The sequence below is a fragment of the Nycticebus coucang genome, chromosome 16, assembly GCF_027406575.1.
Source record: "Nycticebus coucang isolate mNycCou1 chromosome 16, mNycCou1.pri, whole genome shotgun sequence".
Classification (NCBI taxonomy): Eukaryota; Metazoa; Chordata; class Mammalia; order Primates; family Lorisidae; genus Nycticebus; species Nycticebus coucang.
Genome location: NC_069795.1, coordinates 92658832 through 92683761, shown reverse-complemented (window position 1 = coordinate 92683761; position 24930 = coordinate 92658832). Strand labels below are relative to the sequence as shown.

At 42.7% G+C, this 24930-nt stretch overlaps 1 pseudogene; it reads right to left on the bottom strand.

Annotated features, from left to right (window-relative positions):
- Positions 1–4548: 4548 nt before the first annotated feature.
- Positions 4549–6066, bottom strand: LOC128567876 (actin-related protein 2/3 complex subunit 1A-like; annotated as a pseudogene).
- Between the last annotated feature and the right edge of the window lie 18864 nt (positions 6067–24930).

Sequence of the window (24930 nt, the reverse complement as noted above, 5' to 3'; positions counted from 1 at the left end):
GATCACATGTCTTTTGCTGATTGCCATTCCAGGCACTGGAGATCCACTAAAGATTGAGGTGGCGGCTCCTGCCCCTGAGTTGTTTATAGTCACCTAAAGTAAACAGATAGGTTAATGGGTCGTCCTAGGGAGACAGATATTGGTAGAAGTATGCAGAAGATGTTGTGGGACCAATTGGGAGGGGCAGGCAGATTTCCTGGGCCCCATCCTGGATTTTCTAGATCCCAAAAGTTGCGGCCTAGGATGCCATGTTTTCAAAAAGCTCTTCAAGCAATTCCAAGGTAGCCTTGGTGTATTTGCCTAGTCTAAATTAGTCTGAAAGAAAGTTCTGAGAAAACTCTCCTAGAAGTGTTGATGTTAAAGTTGGAATCTGGAAGAATAAAGATTATCTCAGGCCGAGGGAAAACTGCTTAAAGAAAGGTATGAAAGAGCCTCTTCTGTTTGGAGAGCTGCCAGCAGTGAGTTGCCCACTCTAGCAGGAAGGTCTTGTGGAAATGGCATACAAAGGCAGGGTGACCACATACATCATTTCTCAAACCAGGACAAGTTTGTTTTCAGGTTAATATTAAGTTACATTGCTGCGTCTGTAAGTTACAACCAAAATCTGAGTTGTGGTTGAGTTTTTCACCTAGGAAGTGTGCCATATAGCCCTACATTGTACCCTATAGGTGAGAACTAATCAAGCCCCCTCCCCTCCTTTTTTTTTTTTTTTTTTGCAGTTTTTGGCCAGGGCTGGGTTTGAACCCCACACCTCCGGCATATGGGGCTGGCGCCCTACTCCTTGAGCCACAGGCGCTGCCCCTCTCCCCTCCTTTTTGAATTTAATTATGCTTTTGTCTTGTGTGGGCATGTAGCTGTTGATCTACTATTTTCAGCTAAGTATTGAGTACATGCGATGATTACTTTTCTATTCTTGAGATACTTAGGAGAATGTTCTCCAAATCCCTTCAATCCCTAAATGCAAACGATGCAAAGTCTCTATGTTTCTGTAAGGCTGAATGGTCTGTGATGTACACATAGCACACGATGCAAGGTCTCTATGTTTCTGTAAGGCTGAATGGTCCATGGTGTACACATAGCACACGATGCAAAGTCTCTATCTTTCTGTAAGGCTGAATGGTCTGTGATGTACACATAGCACAGTTAATTAACCCATTCTTGGTTTGCTGGGCACATGGGTTGTTTCCACATGTTTGCAACTGTGAATTGTGACACATTTTAGAGTGAAAGGGAGTGTTGTTAGTAATCACACGGGGAAATAGGCACTCTCCACAGGAGACACTGAGAGGGCACGCCTGAGCTCTGAAGAGATGCTGAGGGTCCTTCCAAAGGTGGAGCAGTTTGAGCATTGCCCAAGGCCACTAAAGAGTGGGACAGCTGACAAGATCAGATCTATGTTTTAAAGTTTTTACTGCCACTCTTCTCTGTAAGTGAAATGTGCTGGAGGCTGAGGCGGGTGGGTGGGGCCTAGGAGTTTGAGGTCGCATGAGTGTTATGCCCTGGCCCTCTACCCAGGGCAACACAGTGAGACCCACACAGGGAGAAGAAAGAGATGTGCCGGTTTTAAAGAATAGCTCATATTTCTACAGTGTCTTTGAATATGTCATTTAGCTTTGGTTTTTGTAAGGATCCTGATGCTAAAAATACACTTAGCAATTAAAATCAGACATAAAGGCAGGTCTGAGGCATCCCCAGGACTAATAACTGGTCTTAGAATAACACCATTTCATTTTTATAACAATATCTATCTGTGAGCATATGAGTATATATATCTTATAACAATGAACATTCATTATTTATTATTATTATTATTATTGAGGCAGAGTCTCACTCTGTTGCCCTGGGGACAGTGTCATGGCATCATAGCTCACAGCAACCTCAAACTCCTGAGCTCAAGTGATTCACCTACCTCAGCCTCCCAGAGTGCTAGGATTACAGGAGTGAGCCACCACGTGTGGCCTACTTACTTATTTATTAAATACCCAATATCTGGTGTTCACTACTGTAGGTATGAGGAAACAGTGACCGAGGCACATGAGATCACTGTCTTTACAATGTAGTGAAAGAGATAGATGACTGTTAAATAAATATGTAATATAGTTTTAGCTGTTGGTGTTAAAAAAAATCTAATAAATGCTTGCTTGGTGCTGGTGGCTCCAGCGGCTAGGGCGCCAGCCACGTCCACCTGAGCTGGTGGGTTCAAATCCAGCCTGGGCCACCAAACAACAATAATGGCTACAACCAAAAAATAGCTGGGCGTTGTGGCGGGTGCCTGTAGTCCCAGCTACTTGGGAGGCAGAGGCAGGAGAATTGCTTGAGCCCAGGAGTTGGAGGTTGCTGTGAACTGTGATGCCACAGCACTCTACCCAGGGCCACAGCTTGAGGCTCTGTCTCAAAAAAAAAAAAAAAAAATCTAATAAAGATAATAGGTTGGGGAGTTGAATACTGACCAGTGTTAGGTACATGGTATTTTAGTTAATTCATATAGAGCTAGCATTTGGTGGGTATTTTTTTTTTGAGACAGAGTCTTGTTCTGTTGCCTAGGATAGAGTGCTATGGCATCAGCCTGCCTTATAGCAACCTGGAACTCTTGGGCTCAAGTAGCGATCCTCCCGCCTCAGCCTCCTGAGGAGCTGGGACTACAGGCGCCCATGAGGATGCCCAGCTAATTTTTCTATTTTTAGTCAGCACAGGGTCTCGCTCTTTCTCAGGCTGGTCTCAGACTACTGAGCTCAAGAGATCCTCCTGCTTCAGCCTAGGATTACAGGCCTGAGTCCCACTCAGATACCCCCTTTGAGAGAGTGAAGTTTGGGCATATACCTGAATGGACTGAAGGAGTGACCTGAGTGGCCCTCCAAAGGTCAAGTGTTTCAAACAGAGAAAACAGGAAATGCAAAGGCTCTGAGGAGGAACAAGCCTGGTGAGCTGGAGAAATGGAAGGAAGCACAAACCCCTTTCTGATCAGGCTGCTCTCAGCCCCATAGCATAGACCACAGGGCTTCCTGTAACCTGGCTTCTACCTCCCAAAGTCTGAGAGAGAGCTGTGGTCTGCAGTGGGCGGTTCTTGAGGAAGATGGGGAAATCCTAGCACCTGGGCTTTCCTCCACTCTATTCTCCTAACTCTGTTACTTGAACAGCATTTTTTCAAAAGAAAGGGAAGAACTCTAACACTGAGCATCTAGTCTACAGGTAGTGTGCTTTACACATATAAATCTGTCTTCTACCAGTCTTAGGACACCGACGGTGTTGTCACCATTTTGCAATTAAGGAAACAGACTCCTAGGGGTTAGATAACTTTTTTGTAACTATATTTTATTAATAAGTGCCAAGTACAGTGGTGTGTTTGTATAGTCCCACTTGAGAGGCTGAGACAGGAGAATCCCTTAAGCCCAGGAGTCCAAGACCAGCCTGGCAACATAACGAGACCCTGTCTCAAAAAGAAGGTTATTTATCCTTCCTTCCTTCCTTGCTTCCCTCCCTCCCTCCTTCCTTACTTCCTTTTTTTTTTTTTTTTGAGACAGAGTCTCACTATGTCACCCTAGGTAGAATGCTGTGGTGTCACAGCTCACAGCAACCTTAAACTCTTGGGCTTAAGTGATTCTCTTGCCTCAACCTCCGAAGTAGCTGGGACCACAGGCACCTGCCACAACACCTGGCTATTTTTTTTTTTTTTTGCTTTTTATTTATATTTGTACCTCTTTAAAACTCTCAGCCTTGGAATGTCAAAACTTTACACCTACTTATGATGAAAATAACCCAGTTTGGGCAGAATAATCTCTAAACCAAGGTGGTACTGCCTCCCACTTTGCACTTTGCCTTTGCACACTCCCTGGCAGCATGCCCTCTGCGGGTGCACTGTTGGCAGTGGGCTATCCTGCTGTGGGCACAGGGGTCTCCCAGAGTAGTCTTCCATTTGGGCTTGGCTGCTTATTGGAGCTGGGTTTCTCTGTTGCTCAGATGCAAAACGAGGGTATGATACCATAGTTCGCAGAAGTACTGTAATGTTGAGATTACATTCAATAAATGGTCCCCCCACAATAAATGTTTTTTTTTGGTTAAAGGTTGAATAGGATGGTACAATTTAAGAAATGAAAAATCTAAAATTTTACTCTAAAAATGAACTAATCTAATAAGGAATTGACTCATTTTTTTTTTTTTTTTTTTACTAATAATGGAAATACTGTAAGGAAACAAATCCAAAACCCTATTCAGTATTTTAATTTAATTTTCTACTGGACAAATTTACATATCTCCCTCATGCTTTCCTTTAAGTTAGTGTGACAATTCTCCATAATAACTACTTAAAGAGAAGTTTTGGTCAAGAATGGAATGAAATAGCCAAAAAAAAAATAATAATAATAAAATAAAATAGAAAGAAAAAAATCACTGCTGCTTTAAAAAAACCAATACTTTCACCAATTTTATACTCAAACAAAACCACACAATATTTGCACGATATGTGTTTTCAGTGTTCCTTGGAGCTGGCTTTCCTCTCCATCCAACAGCAGAGCTGCGGTCAGACTGTTTGTAGTGCTGGATGGCAGAGGCTCACATTATCCGGAGGCCCTGGATAGAAGATTCCAAGGTCTTGAAATCCCAAATTGTCATGGCCCCATCAATGGCAGTAGTGCAAAATTTGCGACAGTCTTGCTTGTCCACCTCATAAGTAGACACTTGAGTGACGCTCTTCGGGTGCAGCGTCTCCAGGGCTGCATTGCGGTCCTTAGTCGTGGCCCTCTTGTCCATGTTGCGGAAACGTTCCATAGCAGACACGTTGCGCTGGATGCTCGGTTTTGGAATGTCTAACTTGGACACAAAGGTCAAGCAGCCGCCGTCATTGTAGTTAAAGAGCATTGGGCAGCAGTCATGGCCAGCAGCCACAAAGCTATTCTCCGAGACAAATGACACACTCAGGAGTGGCAGGAACTCTGTTTTCAGAGTTGAGACCTGTACATTTTTTGAAGCATCAGCAACAGACACGGTGCTGTCATGACTGACCCAGGCCAGGCGGCTCCCACTGGCGGAGAAGCTGACCCCATGGACACAGCCACCTGTGCACTGCCCCCAAACTCCGACATCAGCTGACCAAAAGGCATCTTGCTTCCCCAGGGTAGTACTGGCTGGCTTTTTTTTTTTTTCTTTTTTTTTTTTTTTTGTAGAGACAGAGTCTCACTTTATGGCCCTCGGTAGAGTGCCGTGGCCTCACACAGCTCACAGCAACCTCCAACTCCTGGGCTTAAGCGATTCTCTTGCCTCAGCCTCCCGAGTAGCTGGGACTACAGGCGCCCGCCACAATGCCCGGCTATTTTTTGGTTGCAGTTTGGCCGGGGCCGGGTTTGAACCCGCCACCCTCGGTGTATGGGGCCGGCGCCTTACCGACTGAGCCACAGGCGCCGCCCTGGCTTTTCATCTACTTCTTTAATATAGGCAGAAAACACTCTGCATTTGAAGTCTCATGATCCTGCTGCCAGCAAAACATTGTTGGGATGCCAATCCAAGCTAAGGACTGTAGAGAAAATCGGTTTTTTAATGTGTTTCTTACCCACCAGTCATTTTCAGACTCGAAGTAACAAACAGAAATGAGTCGTGCTCCACTTCCCACAGCAAATTTGTTCTCTAAGGGGGACCACTTACAAAAGTGGCTGTGTGATTAGTTCTCAGGATCACCAGGGTTGGCTTCCAGACACCGTCTTTCTGACTCTAGTCATAGGCATTGCTGTCTGCCCCACAAGGGACGATGGGGTCGCTTTGGGGAGCCCAGTCAATACCTGTGATGTGTCTGTTGTGCTCCTTGAGTTCATGAGCTTTTATCCACTGGCTCCCATTTTTCTTATAGATGTGCACTTCGTGATTATTGGGGCTAAGGGCGATTGGGGTATGACCCCTCTTCCAGGCATGACAGGTGATTTGCTCTAGTAAAAACTGATGCAGGGACATTATTCTTAGAGTTTTCAAACAATAGAAAGCTGGGGTGGGGGAAGGTTGGACGGGATCGGAGCAGAGAATTCTCGGACTCTGGTCAGTCGACGCGAACAGGATCTGCATGTGTGGGCAGAGGACCGAGGCCCAGAAGGACACACCCGTCTATTTTTTGGTTGCAGTTGTCATTGTTGTTTAGCAGGCCCAGGCCAGGCTCGAACTTGCCAGCTTCGGTGTATGTGGCCAGTGCCCTACTCACTGAGGTACCGGCACCGAGCCTGCTTGCTTGCTTGCTTTCCTCTTTTCTTTCTTTCCTCCTTTCTTCCCTTCCCTTCCCCTCCTTTCCCTTCCCTTCCTTTCCTTTCCTTCCTTTCTATCTTTATTTTGTGGAAAAACTGAAATTTATTTTAAAAATTTCCTGTAACTATAAATCTATAAATATTATGTTATTTTTCTTCTGGATTGAAATGTCATTGCAATTATTATTATTTAATATTATGGGTTTTTTTGGCAGTTTTTAGCCAGGGCTGGGTTTGAACCCACAACCTCCGGCATATGGGGCCGGCGCCCTACTCCATTGAGCCACAGGCGCCGCCATCATTGCAATTATTAATAAAGAATGTTCAATTTTGTGGGGCACAGTGGCTCACATTTGTAATCATAACACTCTGGCAAACTGAGGCAGGTGGATTGCTTGAGCTCTGGAGTTCAAGACCAGACTGAGAAAGAGCAAGAACATGTCTGTACTAAAAATAGAAAAACTAGCTGGGTGTTGTATCAGGTGCCTATATTCCCAGCGACTTAGGAGACTGAGGCAAGAGGATTGCTTAAGCCCAAGAGTTAGAGGTTGCTGTGAGTTGTGATGCCAGGGCACTGTACCCAGGACAACAGAGTGAGACTCTGTCTCAAAAAAAAAAGTTCAATTTGACCAGATAGTGTAATTTTACAAATTTCATTATAATTATCAAACATAAAAAGGGAAACCATATTGTAAAAACCTCCTTAAATGGATGGACAGGGATTTTTGTTTTTGCTTTTTAGTTTTTTTTTCTTTTTTTTGAGACAGTCTCTCTTTGTCACCCACACTAAAGTGCTATGACCTCAACCTAGCTCACAGCAACCTCAAATTCCTGGGATCAAGTGATCTTTCTGTTCAACCTCCCAAGTAGCTAGAACTACATGTGCCCACCCACCACTATGCCCAGATAATTTTTCTATTTTTAGTAGAAATGGGATCTTGCTTTGCTCAGACTAGTCTCAAACTCCTGAGTTCAAGTCATCCTCTTGCCTCGGCCTTCCAGAGTCTAGGGTTATAGGCCTGAGCCACGGCACCGAGCTCTACCAGGATTTTTTTTTTTTTTTTTTTGAGACAGAGTCTTACTTTGTCACCCTGGGTAGAGTGCAGTGGCGTCATAGTCACAGCAACCTCAAATTCTTGGGTTCAAGTGATCCTCTTGTCTTAGCCTCCAAAGTAGCTGGGACTATAGGCTCTCACCACAAAGCCCAGCTAGGTTTTTTAGAGACAAGGTCTCGCTCTTGCTCAGGCTGGTTTTGAACTCCTGAACTTAGGTGAGCCACCTATCTCAGCCTCCCAAAGTTCTAGGATTATAGGTATGAGCCACTGCACCTGGCCTTGGGATTTTTATCATTTATTTTTATTTATTTTATTTTATTTTATTAATTTATTTATTTTTTTAGATAGAGTGTCACTATGTCGCCCTTGGTAGAGTGCCTTGGCATCACAGCTCACAGCAACCTCAAACTCCTGGGCTTAAGCGATTCTCTTGCCTCAGCCTCCTAAGTACCTCAGACTATAGGCAACCACCACAACACCTGGCTATTTTTTATTGCAGTTGTCATTGTTGTTTGGCAGGCCCATGTTAGGCCTAAGCTAAAGTAGAAAAATACCAGTTAACTCCTGGAAAATTTCCGGGCTGTAAGCCCTCAACAAAATGGAGTAAGTCTGGTTCACTCCTAAGATAGATGGGAAAGTACTCACTAACTTCTTGCTTAACTAACTCTCCTGAGAAACTGGGAAGTACCAACTATTCCTGGACCAACCTTTAAGAAATACCAGGTGGGGAAAATATTAAAACAAAGAGGTGGCGGTGCCTGTGGCTCAGTGAGTAGGGCGCTGGCCCCATATGCCGAGGGTGGCGGGTTCAAACCCAGCCCCGGCCAAACTGCAACAACAACAACAACAAAAAATAGCCGGGCGTTGTGGCGGGCGCCTGTAGTCCCAGCTGCTCGGGAGGCTGAGGCAAGAGAATCGCGTAGGCCCAAGAGTTAGAGGTTGCTGTGAGCCGTGTGATGCCACGGCACTCTACCGGAGGGCGGTACAGTGAGACTCTGTCTCTAAAAAAAAAAAAAAAAAAATGAAGTATGACATATAGCTAACTGCAAAATTCTGCTTCTGTACAATGCTTGCTTGCTACCCTCCCCGGATGCAGCTGGACAGCCTGCGTGCCAACCAGGATGCAGACCAGCCCTTAAAAACCCAACTCCTTAAGCACTTGGGGCTGCTCTCGGAAACCCTGTGTTGGGACACAGAGGCAATCGCTGGCTGCTCTTCAATAAAAGGACTCTGCTGTGAATTCAGCTTGTGTGGCAGTGTGGTCTTTGTGGAACTCCTGGGCACAACACCTGGGCTAGATTCGAAACTGCCAGCTCCGGTATATGAGGCTGGCACCCTAGCCGCTGAGCCGTAGGCACTGAGCCTATTTCTTTCTTCTTCTTTTTTTAATTTCAGATAATACAAAGGTACAAATGATTAGGTTACATTGTTTGTATTTGTTAGGTAAAGTTCAAGTTGTGCTGTGATTTCAGATTTTTTCATCCCAAAATGTCTTTGAATGTTTTGGAACCATAAGTCACATTAAGTAGGATACAGGATATGCCAAGAGCACAGTCTACCTATCAATTAGATAATTGTCAATTGTAATTGACACAATTTGTAAAATAGCACATTTGTTGTCCATGAAGAAATCTCAAAGAGTAGGATATGAACCTTGTGTATGGTGTAGTGCCCCCAAAGTAATAGTAAAGAGACGGGGATCTCATTGTGATGCTGCAGTAACCAGACACATGCCTGGGCATGTTCCTCAACCAAGAACCGAGTTAAGTTCCTTCATCTGCTACCATTCAGGCCTAGAAATAAGCAAGTGAAAGTGCTTTGAAAAACAAAATGATAGACCCAGAGAACAATGATTACATTCCCAGGACTTTCTTCTAAATCTTTTTGGCCAATAACAAAATGGCCTGGTGAATGATAAGTTCCATTTTTGAGGTTTGAAATACTAAAATAGACCCAAACACACACAACCATGTAAATGATAAATAACCATAAACTTCTCTCTTTTAGCTAAACACGGTATTTTTACCCTTCAGTATGTTTTGCCCATGAACTTGAAAGGCTATCCTGGGAGAAGACATTACTGTTCAGGCTATTTCCAGGGGAGATAACTGTGGGCTGCTTTCTTTTTAGTCATGAGGAAAAACCAAATGTGTCTGGAAAGTTTTTGAAAAAGGAACATAGAGAGGAAGGAAAAGAAGGATGGAAGGAAGGTAAGAAAGAAAATCTATTTGTGTATGGCCATTGGGGTTTCTGTGGAGCGACTTAGTTTCAGTCAGCTGGCTTTGGCCAACTGTGTTCTAGCAATGCTTCCTGTCGTGAGTGCTGGATGGAAGAGCCCAACTGGGTTCCATGTGGCAATCAGAGTGCTTGGCAGAAAATTTCTAGGGCAGAGGAATCCCCCCTACCACCTGAGAATGCTGAGGAGCTGTCCTTTTAGGCTTGCCCAGCAAAGCACTTTCCCCACTGTAGGCACTTGGGCTCCTGGACTGAACTTTCACGTCTAATCATCATTGTCCCTGCAGACCAGGGAGGGAGGCTGAACTGAGAGCTGGGAGAGTCCGATCAGGAAGAGTGGTGCATTCCGGGCAGGCTGTGAAATGTAGGACTAGGTGTGGAAAAATCAGTTAACCTAGTGGGTGGCTGTAGCTTTTCAAAATGGGTCAGTACGGTCTAACCTTCTTTCCTAACTTTTCAGTTCACAGTTTTAAATTTTTGTATGGTTTCCTTCCCAAGAAAAGCATGTGTGTTATGGAAAGAAAGGAAAAGAGAATCAAAGTGATCAAAAACATCACTGTCAACAGCAATCTTTTAGACTGGAAAAAGGAAGGTTCTACGAGAGGAGTTTGAAAGGATGGGAAGAAATCTCACTGCTGTCTGACACTACTACGAGTGAATCAAGAGTGAAGGAGAAATGAATTATTGCAACATTCTTCTTCTTAAAACCTTCCCTTTACTTTAACGAGACTGCAAACATCCCTTCTGTTTTTCAAGGAGGATTCAAGATCCTTCCCTATGGGACTTAACAGGATGGATGGGGCAGCTGGGAAGAGCACATAGGCTCTGAGCTCATATTACTGGGTTTGAATTCCCTCCTCTCTCCTTCCCAGCTCTGCAGCCAAGGAGAGGTTACGGATTCTCTTTAAGCCTCAGTTTCCCCATTGAGAAATCATTAAGTAGGATTTAATGAGATTCCACTGGGAAAAAAACATGCAAAGTAATTAACATCTCACATTTAGTGAGTTACTAGGTATTAATTCCTTTTCCCTCTCTTCCTTTCTTTCTTATTTGATAACACACTCACATGTTCTTTGTAAATATTTTTCAAAGGCAGTCCCAGGAAAGAATTTTGATTTGAGGTTTGCATAGCTAAATCTTTGAAGTCTCCCAAATTTCAGGGTATTTTCAAGGCAAAAGCTAGAAGTTGCCGAATAGTAAGTAATTCATTAGGCTACAAGCTCCGTACATTTGGGATACCTTTGCACGTGTTTATGTAAAGCTATGCATTCACATTTATTATGAACAGATAGCTAGTTTTAAGTTATTTGCATTTACTTTTTCACTTAATTCTCACATATCCTAAAATGAAGGGTCTCTCGTCACATATTATATTATATTATATTAATGAGGTGTTGCGCAGGCTGGTCTCAAACTACTGGCCTAAAGTGATCCTCCCACCTCAGCCTCCCAAAGTGCTAGAATTACAGGTGGGAGCCTCTAGTCCCATTATAAAGGTGAGAAAACTAAGGCTTAAGCTCTTAAACATTGTATAGCCTTCTTAGTAAATATTCAATAACTGCTTAATAGTTGCATGAATAAATTCCTCTTTTACATTTGTAAGTTGCTTTTACTTTACACGTCCTTTTCACATGTTGAATCTTGTCTGATCCTCCCTTCAGAGGAACAAATCGTTTTTCTTTCTCTTCCAGATTGAGAGGAACCTTATTGCATTTATTTAGATAGAACTGCATATCTTAAAATATTAACAGTTTTGAGGAGAGGAAGATGTGTTTTCCAGTTTGGTCATCCGGACTGGTAAAGCCTTCCAAAGGTGGGAGGGAGCAATTGACAGGAACAGGCCCATCTAAATAGCCCAACCCTGCTGCTTACTGTGCCCCGCTCCTTGCTAAGAGTAAAGAGTCAAATGACAAGACAAAGGATGAAAGTCCGTTTTGATGTTAAAGTCTGCTTTGGTGTCCTCTTAATCTTGTCATAGGTCATTTATATTAACTTAATGTATTACTTAAATAGTGGATGTGTATTACAAATAGACTAATCACTCTGGATGCAAACTGTAGAAATTAAACAAATTGAAAGTGTTTAGCTCAAAGGTTTTTTTCTTCTTCTCTTCTTCTCCACCTTCTTCCTCTCCTTCTGTGTCTCTTCCTGAACACAGGCAGCCAGAGATTCAGGCCCCCAGATTTTTCTCTGCAGAGTGTACTTTACCTTTTGGACGGGACTTTAAAGACTTTAAACAGCTTGAGACTTATAGTTTGCCACAGGAGCATGTAGCAAATTCCTGTTTCTACTTTTTGAACCAGGAGCTGGAGTATAAGAGCCCCGCGCAGGAAGTCGCAGGTGGTGGGAAAGGGGAAACAAGGTCATTTTCAACCACGTACATTGAGGTTGTATCTTTAAAGTCAATTCTAAATTTAATTGAAAGCCGAGGGCAGAGAAGCCAAGATCGGAGCAATGTGGTGATTTATTCTGAAGCCTGTAAGAAGTCATGCAGCTGAATGTGGGATGAGCTGGGGCTTTAATAAAAATGGCACTGGGGAAGCCAGCGGGAAGAGGCACAAGAATGGAACTGGGTTAGATGAAGGATCTCCAGGACTGAAAGGGAGCAGGGGTCTGAGAGAGCAGTGTTTGCCCAAACTCTGCTGTTTTTTACCATGATGGATGCACGTAAGTAATCCACATCAAAGGGAAAAACCAGGATCAGACAGAAGCCACCAAGACTCTGTAGACAGTGAATTTTGCATGAAATCATTAAGGCGTCCAAATTGCAGAAAGGCTGTGGAACGAATGGCAATAAAAACTCATCTAATATTATTTCTAGCTGAAATTTAGCTGAAGAAAAATGACATGTTCCTTTATTAAAGCGCTACAGGACTCGACAGCAAAGCTCCCACACATTTCTATGGGTGTTATTCTCTACTCTATTATATTGGACCGTTGCTACAGAAAATCCGTAATGTGTTCTTGGAATCAAATCTTCTCTATTGACAAGTGGTTTAGGAACAATTTTTCCAAGTTGAAAAAAAAAAAAAAAAGAAAGAAAAAAGGAAGCAGTAGCATTTTTGCAGATGTTATATAAGGAGAATTGGGCTAGAACTTGTACTTTTCAGGTTCTTGGCTTCCCGACCCGAGGGAGGGGCTAATTATCTCTCCAGTGGTGGAGATTTGTCCCTTCAACTCCAATTTTTATAGGCTCTTTCCTTTAGACCAACTTCACATCATAGTCATTACCACTGTGATTGGCCAGTGGCTCACGCCTGCAATCCTAGCTCTCTGGGAGGCTGAGGCAGGTGGATTGCTGGAACCCAGGAGTTCAAGACCAGCTTGAGCCAGAGCAAGACCCTGTCTCTAAAAATAGCTGGGTGTTGTGGTAGTGGGCACCTGTAGTCCCAGCTACTTGGGAGATTAAGGCAATGGGATCACCTGAGCTAGAGTTTGAGGTTACTGTGAGCTATCATGATGACATGGCACTCTACCCAGGGTAACAGAGTAAGACTCTGTCTACAAATAAATAAATACATTTATTTGTGGCCAGGCACAGTATCTCATACCTGTAATTCCAGCAATTTGGGAGACGGAGCTGGGAAGATTGCTTGAGCCCAGGAATTGAGAGCTGCCTGGACAACATAGTGAGACCCAATCTCTAAAAATTATTTAAGAATTAGTTGAGCCGGGGGCGCCTGTGGTGCGGGCCCCATATACTGAGGGTGAGAAGGGAGTTGGCCCCATATACTGAGGGTGGGGGGTTCAAACCCAGCCCCGCCAAACTGCAACAAAAAAATAGGTGGGTGTTGTGGTGGGCACTATAGTCCCAGCTACTCAGGAGGCTGAGGCAAGAGAATCACCTAAACCCCGGAGTTGGAGGTTGCTGTGAGCTGTGTGACGCCACGGCACTCTACCGAGGGTGATAATGTGAGACTCTGTCTCTACAAAAAAAAAAAAGAATTAGCTGAGCATAGTAGTGCACGCCTGTAGTCCCAGCTACTTGGGAGGCCGAGGCAGGAAGAGTGCTTGAGGGCAGGTGTTAGAGGATATAGTGAGCTACAATTAAGCCACTTACTGTAGCCTGAGTGACAGAGTAAGACCTTGTCTCTAAAATAAATGAACAAATAACATGTGTATCTCTATCTGGTATTTCTGTGTGTAGCTGTGCTTTTTTGTGCTATATGGGGAAGGACTAGATGGAAATAATAGAAACTTAAAAATAATCGGTAAGTTGAAGTACTGGAACTCTGAATGAAATTTCCTCTAATTATTTCCTTTATGCTTGTTACAATATTTGTGCAATAGGTTAACAGAGTAAGGAAAAATGTGTCAGTGGAGAGGAGCAAATGAAGGAGAAAAAAAGCTGTGTGAGCCAAGTCTTTGGAAACAAGCAGTGCTGTATATGGCAGACATTTGGTTTTCTAGGTGCAAAATCCACACCAAAAAATGCTCTTGCGTGTAAGTTTACAAGATCCTAAAGTAAAAAACGTGGGTTCCAATCCTGTTGTTGTCTGTGGCTGAGTCTCCCTGGCTTTCAATCTCTTCATCAATGAATGGGATTGTAACACTTCTCTGACCTAATTAATTTTACTAAGATGTAAAAGGAAGGTTCAAATGAAGCACTTGTGTGAAAACAAATGTTATTTTAAGACTCTAAATATACATTTTGCAATTATATTTGATAATTAGAATTACCTTGATTAGGCATAGAATTTCCAAATGTTCTAGGGGAGTCCCTTCATAATAGTGGTAGTTCTCAAATAACTGGTGGTGTTTAATTGGCTTCTTGCAAGGAGTCAGGATAGAGCCATGGAAATTTAGGCATGGCCTTTGGGGTCAGATATTACTTAAGTTCACTGAGCTTCAGTTTCCTGTTCTGTATAATGGGGACAGTAAATCCTACCTTTCAGGATTGCTAGAAAATTAGGAATAATATATATAAAGCAGCAAGCACAGAATTGGCCACACAATAAACACTTCATTTATGGTTGCTGTGATTGATATAACAGGATTAGTTTGTTTTTTTTTTGAGACAGTGTTACTACCGTATGTCACCCTGGGTAGAGTGCCGTGGCATCACAGCCCTCAAGCTCTTGGGCTAAGATTCTCTTGTCTCAGCCTCCCGAGTAGCTGAGACTACAGGCGCCCACCACAACACCTGACTATTTTTTTGGTTGTAGTTGTTATTGTTGTTTAGCTGGCCCAGACTGGGCTTAAACCCACCACCTTTGGTGTATGTGGCCAGTGCCCCACTCATTGAGCTATGGGTGCCGAGCCAGGATTAGTGTTTTTAAAAACTAATCTTCCTCTTCTTCAGCTCTCTAGTTTGTATTACATACTAACACAAGGATATGTTGCTTAGAATCCCCTGCCACACCGTTCTTCCAGTCCTTAGGAAAATTTCCTAACTCAGAGCTCTGTGATCAGGACAATACCATGGTCTTCTAAGGGATTCTGTTTGCTGACGATTCTTTCTGAAATGCCACTTAACAAACACAGTCAAGACAAAGTTTAGTTTTACCAGCAAAGTGGGACTTTGCAATAAACTATCAGTCTAGAGAGAAGGTTGCAGAAAGTCAAGGCCATGTGCCAGCCCATTCCAGAGGAAAGATATACACAGTCAAAAGATTTGTGTCAGCATATTATGCTTCTGGTTAATTATTCAGAAACATGTCTTGGGTACCAATTATACATTGCCTAGAACTGGGCCAGCTCAGGACAGGAAGCTGAAAGGCAATGTGCATGGTAGTCACTTTTAAGGACTGGGAGTGGGAGGAAGTCATAGATCGGAATCCTAGCTCCGATGCTTGCCAGCTGAATGACCCTGTGCAAGCTGATCCATCTCTCTGAAAGTAAGTTTTCACACTTATTCTTTGGATAAAAACAAAATTCATAGAAGAATTAATTGAGGGCCCAGTGCAGTGGCTCATGCCAGTAATTCTAGCACCTTGGGAGGCTGAGGTGGGTGGATTGCCTAAGCTCAGAAGACCAGCTTGAGCAAGAGCAAGACTCCGTCTTTACTAGCTGGGCGTTGTGGCCAGTGCCTCTAGTCCCAGCTACTCAGAAGGCAAGAGCATTGGTTGACCCCAAGAGTTTGAGGTTGCTGTGAGCTATGACACTACAGTTCTCTACCCAAGGTGACAGAGACCCTGCCTCCAAAAAAAAGTTAATTGAGAAAATAAAATAAATTAAAGGGACTGGTGTGGCACACAATAATGCTTGGAAAATGCTAATTTTACCTGTTACTAGTAATGATGAGAAAAAGAGTTCATGCTTGGCACAGCAGCAGGTAAAAATGTACAGAGGCGAAGTGTATGCTCAAGTCCTTCTACGGTGCTTCAGTATTATAAAGGCAGAAATGATGGAGCTCATGCACAGAGAAATGTTGGAACTGCACCTTGAAAGATGGATAGAAATTCTCTAAGAGGGAAAGGGAAAGAAGTGGGTGAGGCGGAGAAGAAGGCAAAAGGCCCCCACACAGGGAGCCCGAGGCTGGGCCGAGACCTTGTCCCATGTCTTGAGCACAGCACTGTCATGTGGTAAGAAAGGTGGGACATGGCACGGAACATTGTGACTGGCTTTGTACACTCACATGCTACTGAGGAAAGATGTCTTTGTTCTTGAGCAAGAGAAAGACAGTGAAGTCTTTCTCCATTGTCCCTCCAGAGTCTCTGTTCACTCACCTCCACCTGCTCCTGACCGCGGGGCCCTGACCTCTTGTAGATAACATTACTGAGCTTCTTCGTTCTCTGACTTCCAAAAGGGTTCAGCCAATGGGGGCACAAGGAAGAAATCAAAAATGGGAGACTGACATTGACAGTTTATTCCCTTGACAGAGGATGCCAGCCCCTGCCAGGCAGCCCTTCCCACCGGCTCTGACTCCCTGGGATTGAGGAGTCTCTCCCGTTCCTTGTGGCTTCTGAAAGAGAGGTGATAAAAAATGCCTCGATGACAACAGCATTAAGGTATGGAACTATCTTCCAATTTTTTTTTTTTTTTAAGAGTCTTACTCTATCACCCTGGGTAGAGTACTGTGGTGTCATCATAGCTTACAGCAACCTCAGTCTCTTGCACTCAAGAGATCCTCTTGCTTTAACCTCTCAAGCACAGGTGCCTGCTACAACACCTGGCTAACTTCTCTCTCTCTCTCTTTTTTTTTTTTTTAGCAGAGAGAGGGTCTCACTCTTGCTCAGGCTGGTCTTGAGCTCCTGAGTTCAAATGAGCCACCATGCCCAGCTCCAGTTGTTTACAAATGGTCTTTTTATAATCTTTCCTCAAATTACTCAATTTGAAGTATCAAATGTTCCCAGCCAGACCCCTGATGGATACATAACTTAAAGAATAAAATCCCTGTCCCTGTGGGGGAGGACGAGAGCAAAGAGACCATGACACTAATGCCATAGATGTGAAGTTCTAGGACATGTGATTTATCTATAAAAATATAATGGTCTGTCCATTCCTTTGTGGCTGCTGATCTGGAACCGACTGGAGATCCAGCATGGCTTCTTGGAGAGTGGCCTCAGCTTGGTCTCTGAATGAGTCACTCACAAGGAGGCTGAGGGACAACACTGTGAAGCGCTGTTCCCGTCTTCATGGCTAGCGTGGCCTCAAGGAGAAGGCCTTGAAACAACCTGTCTCATGTCAAGATAGTTCTCTTTAGAATAGGAGTCACCATGGGTGACTGATGAGGCACACTTAGGAGAAGTCACTCCTTCCCACATGCGGATTTCCTCTCCAAGGAGCCCATGGAGTTTCTGTTCTCCAAGTCTGCTCCTCACCTCACTTGAGGCCTGAGGGCCCCAGTGGCTGTCTCTCCTCTTACTCCTGTGTTACAGGAAATGTGGGATGCAGCGTGGTACTTTTGTACTTTTTACTTTCCAGGGGTGTGAATTTTACCTTTAATTATGTAACAAAAACATGTTTCCTATTGCTGAAGTTTTAGACAGAGTTCTAAGTTTTGACTTTGGCTGAGCAGTAATCACAGTGGAGAGAAGAAGACCAGGTTGGACCTTGGAGGGGTAGCTGGAAGCATTTTATTCAATAATCTTTTGTTATTGAGAGCTGTGTGCGGAGAGCCCTGCTGGCCTTCTGGGGAAAACAAAGTGAAATGGGGGGTTAGTATGGGAAGGAAAGCGAGACCTCTACACGAGTTTGTGCGGAGATGAAGGAACTTTTACAGGAATTTAGAAGATAAAGACATGAAATCATGTTCTGGGAACTGACAGACAGTATTTGAATTGGAACTTTTTTTTTAAATTGAGGTAGAGTTTCACTTTGTTACCAACAGTAGAGTGTTGTAGCATCATAGCTCACAGCAATCTCAGACTCCTGGGCTCAAGTGATTCTCTTGTCTCAGCCTCCCTCCATACTAGCTAGAACTACAGGAGCTTGCCACAATGCCTGGCTATTGTTTTTTAGTTTGGTTTGTTTGTTTTTTATTTAGTAGGCCCAGGCTGGGTTTGAACCTACCATCCCAGGAACATGTGGTTGGCACCCGAACCACTGAGAAAAAGGTGCCAATCTGAAATTGGATCTTTTTTTTTTTTAATTAAATAATAGCTGTGTACATTAATGTGATCATGGGGCACCAAACACTGGTTTTATAGGCCATTTGACACATTTTCATCAGACTGGTTAACATAGCCTTCCTGGCATTTTCTCAGTTATTGTGTTAAGATATTTATATTTTACATTTACTAAGTTTCACATGTACCCTTGTAAGATGCACCACAAGTGTAATCCCACCAATCACCCTCCCTCTGCCCATCCTCCCTCTCCCCCTTTCCCATATTCTTAGATTGTAACTGGGTTATAGCTTCCATATGAAAGCCATAAATTAGTTTCATAGTAGGGCTGAGTACATTGGATACTTTTTCTTCCATTCTTGAGATACTTTACTAAGAAGAATATGTTCCAGCTCCATCCATGTAAACATGAAAGAGGTAAAGTCTCCATCTTTCTTTAAGGCTGCATAATATTCCATGGTGTACATATACCACAATTTATTAATCCATTCGTGGATCTATGGGCACTTGGGCTTTTTCCATGACTTAGCAATTATGAATTGGGCTGCAATAAACCTTCTGGTACAAATATCTTTGTTATGATGTGATTTTTGGTCTTCTGGGTATATACCTAGTAGAGGAATTATAGGATTGAATGGCAGATCTATTTTTAGATCTCTAAGTGTTCTCCAAACATTTTTCCAAAAGGAATGTATTAATTTGCATTCCTACCAGCAGTGTAGAAGTGTTCCCTTTTCTCCACATCCACACCAACATCTCTGGTTTTGGGATTTTGTGATATGGGTTAATCTTACTGGAATTAGATGATATCTCAAAGTAGTTTTGATTTGCATTTCTCTGATGATTAAAGATGATGAGCATTTTTTCATGTCTGTAGGCCGTGCGCCTGTCTTCTACAAAGAAGTTTCTTTTTAAGTCCCATGCCCAGCCTGCGGTGGGATCACTTGTTCTTTTCTTGCTTATATGTTTGAGTTCTCTGTGGATTCTGGTTTCTTTGTCGGAGACATAACCCACAAATATCTCCTCCCATTCTGAGGGCTGTCTGCTTTACTTATGGTTTTCTTGGCTGTGCAGAAGCTTTTTAGTTTGATCAGGTCCCAGGAGTGTATTTTTTGAAGCTGCTTCAATTGCCCAGGGGGTCCTCCTCATAAAATACTTGCCCAGACCGATTTCTTCAAGGGTTTTCCCTGCACTCTCTTCTAGTATTTTTATAGTTTCATGTGTTAAGTTTAAGTCTTTAATCCAGTCAGAGTCTATCTTAGTTAATGGTGAAAGGTGTGGGTCCAGTTTCAGTCTTCTACAGGTTGCCAGCCAGCTCACCCAGCACCATTTGTTAAATAGGGAATCTTTTCCCCACTGAATGTTTTTAATTGGCTTGTTAAAGATCAGATAATGGTAAGTAGCTGGATTCATCTCTTGGTTCTCTATTCTGTTCCAGAGATCTACTTCTCTGTTTTTGTGCCAGTACCACACTGTTTTGATCACTATCGATTTATAGTCTGAGGTCTGGTAGCGTGATTCCTCCTGCTTTGTTTTTATTTCTGAGTAATGTCTTGGCTATTCGAGGTTTTTTTCTGATTTCATATAAAACGAAGTATTATTTTTTCAAGATTTTTAAAGTATGACAGTGGAGCTTTAATAGGGATTGCATTAAAACTGTATATTGCTTTGGGCAGTATAGACATTTTAACAATGTTGATTCTTCCCAGCCATGAGCATGGTATGTTTTCCATTTGTTAACATTTTCAGCTGTTTCTTTTCTTGGAGTTTCATAGTTCTCTTTATAGAGATCTTTCTCATCCTTTGTTAGATAAACTCCCAAATATTTCATCTTCTTTGGCATTACTGTGAAGGGAATAGAGTCCTTAACTTTTTTTTCAGCTTGACTATTGTTGGTATATATAAAGGCTACCGATTTATGAATGTTGATTTTGTAACCTGAGACGCTGCTGTATTCCTTGATCACTTCTAAGAGTTTTGTAGTAGAATCCCTAGTATTTTCTAGATATACAATCATATCATCTGCGAAGAGTGAAAGTTTGATCTCTTCTGACCCTATATGGATACCCTTGATCGCCTTTTCTTCCCTAATTGTGATGGCTAAAACTTCCATTACAAAGTTAAAGAGCAATGGAGACAATGGGCAACCTTGCCTGGTTCCTGGTCTAAGTGGAAATTATTTCAATTTAACTCTATTCTATACCATATTGGCTGTGGGTTTGCTGTAGATGGCCTCTATCAGTTTAAGAAATGTCCCTTCTATACCAATTTTCTTAAGTGTTCTGATCATGAAGGGATGCTGTATATTATCAAAAGCTTTTCCTGCATCAATTGAGAGAATCATATGGTCTTTGTTTTTTAATTTGTTTATGTGCTGAATTATACTTATAGATTTACGTATATTGAACCAGCCTTGAGACCCTGGGATAAAAACGACTTGGTCATGATATATAATTTGTTTCATGTGTTGCTGGATTCTGTTTGTTAGGATCTTGTTGAATTTTTTTGCATCTATATTCATTAGTGATATTAGTCTATAATTTTTTTTTCTTGTTGGGTTTTTTCCTGGTTTGGGGATCAGGGTGATGTTTGCTTCATAGAACGTGTTGGGTAGTCTTCCCTCTTTTTCTACATTTTGGAACAGGTTGAGTAATATAGGTACTAGTTATTCTTTAAAGGTTTGGTAGAATTCTGATGTAAAGCCATCTGGTCCCGGGCTTCTCTTTTTAGGGAGATTTTGTATGGTTGATTCTATTTCAGAACTTGATACTGGCCTATTCAACATTTCCACTTGATTCTGGCTAAGTCTTGGAAGGTGACATGCTTCTAAGTATTGTTCAATTTTCTTCAGATTTTCATATTTCTGAGAATAAAGTTTCTTGTAATATTCATTAAGGATTTTTTGAATTTCTGAGGAGTCTGTTGTTACTTTGTCTTTGTCGTTTCTGATTGATGAGATTAGAGATTTTACTCTTTTTAATCTAACCTGGTTAGATTAGTCAAAGGTTTATGTATTTTATTGACCTTATCAAAAAACCAACTTTTTGATTTATTGATCTGTTGTATCATTCTTTTGTTTTCAATTTCATTTAATTCTGCTCTAATTTTGGTTATTTCTTTTCTTCTACTGGTGGGGTTGGAATGTTCTTCCTTTTCCAGTTGCTTGAGATGTCCCATTAAGTTGTTAAATTCCTCTCTTTCCATTCTTTTGAGGAAGGCTTGTAGTGCTATAAATTTCCCTCTTAGGACTGCCTTCGCAGTATCCCAGAGGTTCTGATAATTAGTGTCTTCATTGTTGTTTTGTTCCAAAAATTTGGCAATTTCCTTCTTAATCTCATCTCTGACCCAGCTATCATTCAGCATAAGGTTATTTAACTTCCATGTTTTTTTATTAGTAAGCAGATTCCTGTTGTTACTGAATTCAACTGTTATTCCATGGTGGTCTGAGAAGATGCAAGGAATAATTTCTATTCCTTTATATTTACTGAGGTTAGACTTGTGACCTAAGATGTGATCAATTTTGGAGTATGTTTCGTGGGCTGATGAGAAGTATGTGTATTCAGTTTTGTTGGGATGAAATGTTCTGTAGATGTCTGCTAAATCCAAATGTTGGATGGTTAGGCTTAAATCTAAGATTTCTTTGCTCAGCTTCTTATTGGAGGATCTATCCAACACTGCCAAAGGAGTGTTGAAATCTCTGACTACCTTGGAGCTGGAGGAAATCAAGTTGCTCATGTCTGTTAGAGTTTCTCTTATAAATTGAGGTGCATTCTGGTTGGGTGCATAAATATTCATAATTGAAATCTCATCATATTGAGTATTACCCTTAAATATGAAGTGCCCATGCTTATCCTTCCTCACTTTTGATGGTTCAAAGACTATTGTATCTGCAAATAGAATCGCAACACCTGCTTTTTTTCTGATTACCATTTGCCTGAAATATGGATGACCATCCTTTCACCCTGAGTCTATATTTATCTTTTAAGGTAAGATGTGACTCTTGTATGCAGCAAATATCTGGCCTGAGTTTTTGTATCCAGTCAGCTAACCTGTGCCTCTTTAGAGGACAGTTTAAGCCATTGCACATTAATGGAGAATATTGATAAGGCTGGTAAAATTTTGGGTATCGAGTTTTTTGAAAGTCCAGTGGACATTTTTATCCTTTCGCCACTGTGGAAATTGGAGTTTGATCAAAAGTGAGTGAGTTTACTTTTGTGGTAGAGGATTGGGCTGGTCATTATGGAGGATAGGTCTGAGAATATCCTAAAGAGCTGGTTTGGTTATGGCAAATTTCTTCAACATATGAATGTCATTAAAGTATTTAATTTCTCCATCATAAATGAAACTCAGTTTAGCTGGATACAGGATCCTGGGTTGAAAGTTATTTTGTTTTAGGAGATTAAAAGTCAGTTACCACCCTCTTCTTGCTTGAAAAGTTTCAGCAGAGAGACCTGCAGTCATTCTAATATTCTTCCCTTTGTAGGTAATGGATTTCTTACATCTGGCTGCTTTCAGAATTTTCTCCTTCATATTAACTTTAGTGAAGTTAATTATGATATGCCTGGGGGATGTCTTATTTGGATTGAGTCATGTTGGGGTTCTGAAACTGTCTGCTATCTGAATTTCAGAATCTCTTGGCATGTCTGGAAAATTCTCTTTCATAATTTCATGGAGAAGGGTCTCTGTGCCTTCTGAGGCCACTTCATCACTTTCAGGGATTCCAATGAGGTGGATATTAGCCTTCTTCGAATTATCTCAGAGCTCTCTGAGAGAATGATCCATTTTTGCTCTCCATTTCTCTTCCTCTTTGAGAATTTGGGAGCGTTCAAAAGCTTTGTCTTCAATGTCAGAAATTTTTTCTTCTGCTTGCTCCACTCTGTTACTGAGGCATTATACTGTATTTTTCAGATCTTTGAGGGCTGCAAGTTCTTGCTTCAGTGCATCAAAATCTTTGGTGGTTTTTGTCTTTAAATTCGTTAAATTCTTGAGACGACTTTTAAATTTCTACTTGAATTTCTAATTCTGACTTTTGAATTGCTCCTCAAATTTCTAATTCTATATTTTCCTCCATTCTATTAATCTTGTTTGCAATCCAAATTCTGAATTCAATTTCTGACATCTCAGCCAGCCGTTTATGAATGGGATCTTCAGTTACATCTGCCATATCTTTCCTTGGGTGGGGGTTTAATCTATTCCGGTTATTCATATTACCAGAGTTTTTCTGCTGATTCCGCTCCATGATTATTTTACACCATTTGACTTTTCCCCTGGAGCTTTGTTGAGGACCTGTACAGTGCTATGGCCTGAGAAACTGAGGACCTGTTTGGTGTAGTGGGGCTAAGTGTTTCTGTCTTGTTTTCAGCTGGTCTCTGTCCGACCCTAGTGAAGCAGTTACTCTGGGTTGAAGTCTCAGCTGTGGAGAAATACCAGCAATTAAGTCACCCCACCTCCCACAGGTAACAACTGGAAAAGGAAAATAAAACCTTCCTGCAACCACAACCCAGGGCACCACTTGGATAGTCCTCGGGCGATTGGCTCAGTTCAAAATGTCCAAATTAATTGTCTCAGTCAGTACCTGTCTCAGGTGGGAGAGTTTAAAAGGTCTCTGGCAACTGGATTGCAGGGTCTGGTGACAACTCAAATATGACTTGCTCCAGTGCTTTGTGAAGTCAGTAGGACCCACCCAGCAAATAGATTAGTCTGGAAAGTTTGATGCCTCCTTCCCCACCTTGCTCCTCTGTCACACCCAGTCACTGATAGCCCCACAAGGCTGTGACCCAGTTGCCTTCAGTGAGCAGATACTCCTGGGGTTTGCACCTGCCTGAATCACAAGGAAATGTATATCTGCTCAGTCAGGTTGCTGCTCTCTACCTCTATCCAGCAGGGGGAGGTGAGGCCTGACAACCTCGTGTGCTTGATGGAGGCTGGGGTGTGTTCACTCAGTTCCAGCCCCACCCCTGATTGATGTTATTGACAGAACAGAACAACTTTGTGGTAATTTGTTTCTGTCCCTGCTAAATTCCCCTACAGAAGAGAAGCTGTTTTGAGTTCCCAGAACCTGCGCCTCAGGCCCTGTCTTTGCTCTTGCAGGTTTGTATGTGCAGCATGGTTAGCTGTCAGTTCTAGCTTCCTGCCTTCCTTGTCTATAGGCTGACGATCCCTTTAGGGCTGGGTGCATCTTAGGCTCATTAAAGCGATCCTCTTGGTCAGCCCCACCCTGGGAATTTCCCAGCTCTGCACATGCATTTTTTAGTCCCCGAGCTCCATCCAGGCTGGTACTGCCTAAGGCAAACCCTTTACTCACGGGGCTTGCGTTTCAGTCCCAGATGTGTTCCGCAGTGGTTGCCACCTGAGAAGATGCCCGGCCTCCTCTGGTTGCCCAGAGAGACAGGGTGTGTGGCTTTGGAATATCCGGGGGTGAGCCCTATTGTTGCCAAAAATGGCTGCTGCTCTGTGCCTTGTGGCACCGCCGCTCTGGGTGTGGTTTCCTCTCAGCTGACCATCCTCTCCTCACTCCCGTGCTGCAGAATCAGCACTGACTAGCTGCAGTCCAGGCACTGTCCATACCCCTCGAGAAATCACCCAAGAATCTGAACTCCTGGGGGACAGGCCTCCAGACCTCAGAGTGAGAGTGGAGGGGAGTGCTGGGAGCTCAGAATTGCAGGTAGAGAATATATACAGTTTTATACAGTTTTATGCCTGGCAGGAGAATGCCATGGCACCCTAGTAGGGGAGGTAGGTCCAGTTTTTAGAGGGTCTCTCCTGTGGAGTGTAGTGGGAGGACCTTTGAACTCTGCTCGTTTATTTGTGGGGCACTCAGAGCCGTTCTCATGGGGGAGGGGAATCTTGTCCACTTAGTGATAGATTTTGTACCTTTTGTTTGTATCCTTGGGGTTGCAGCTCACCTCAGTG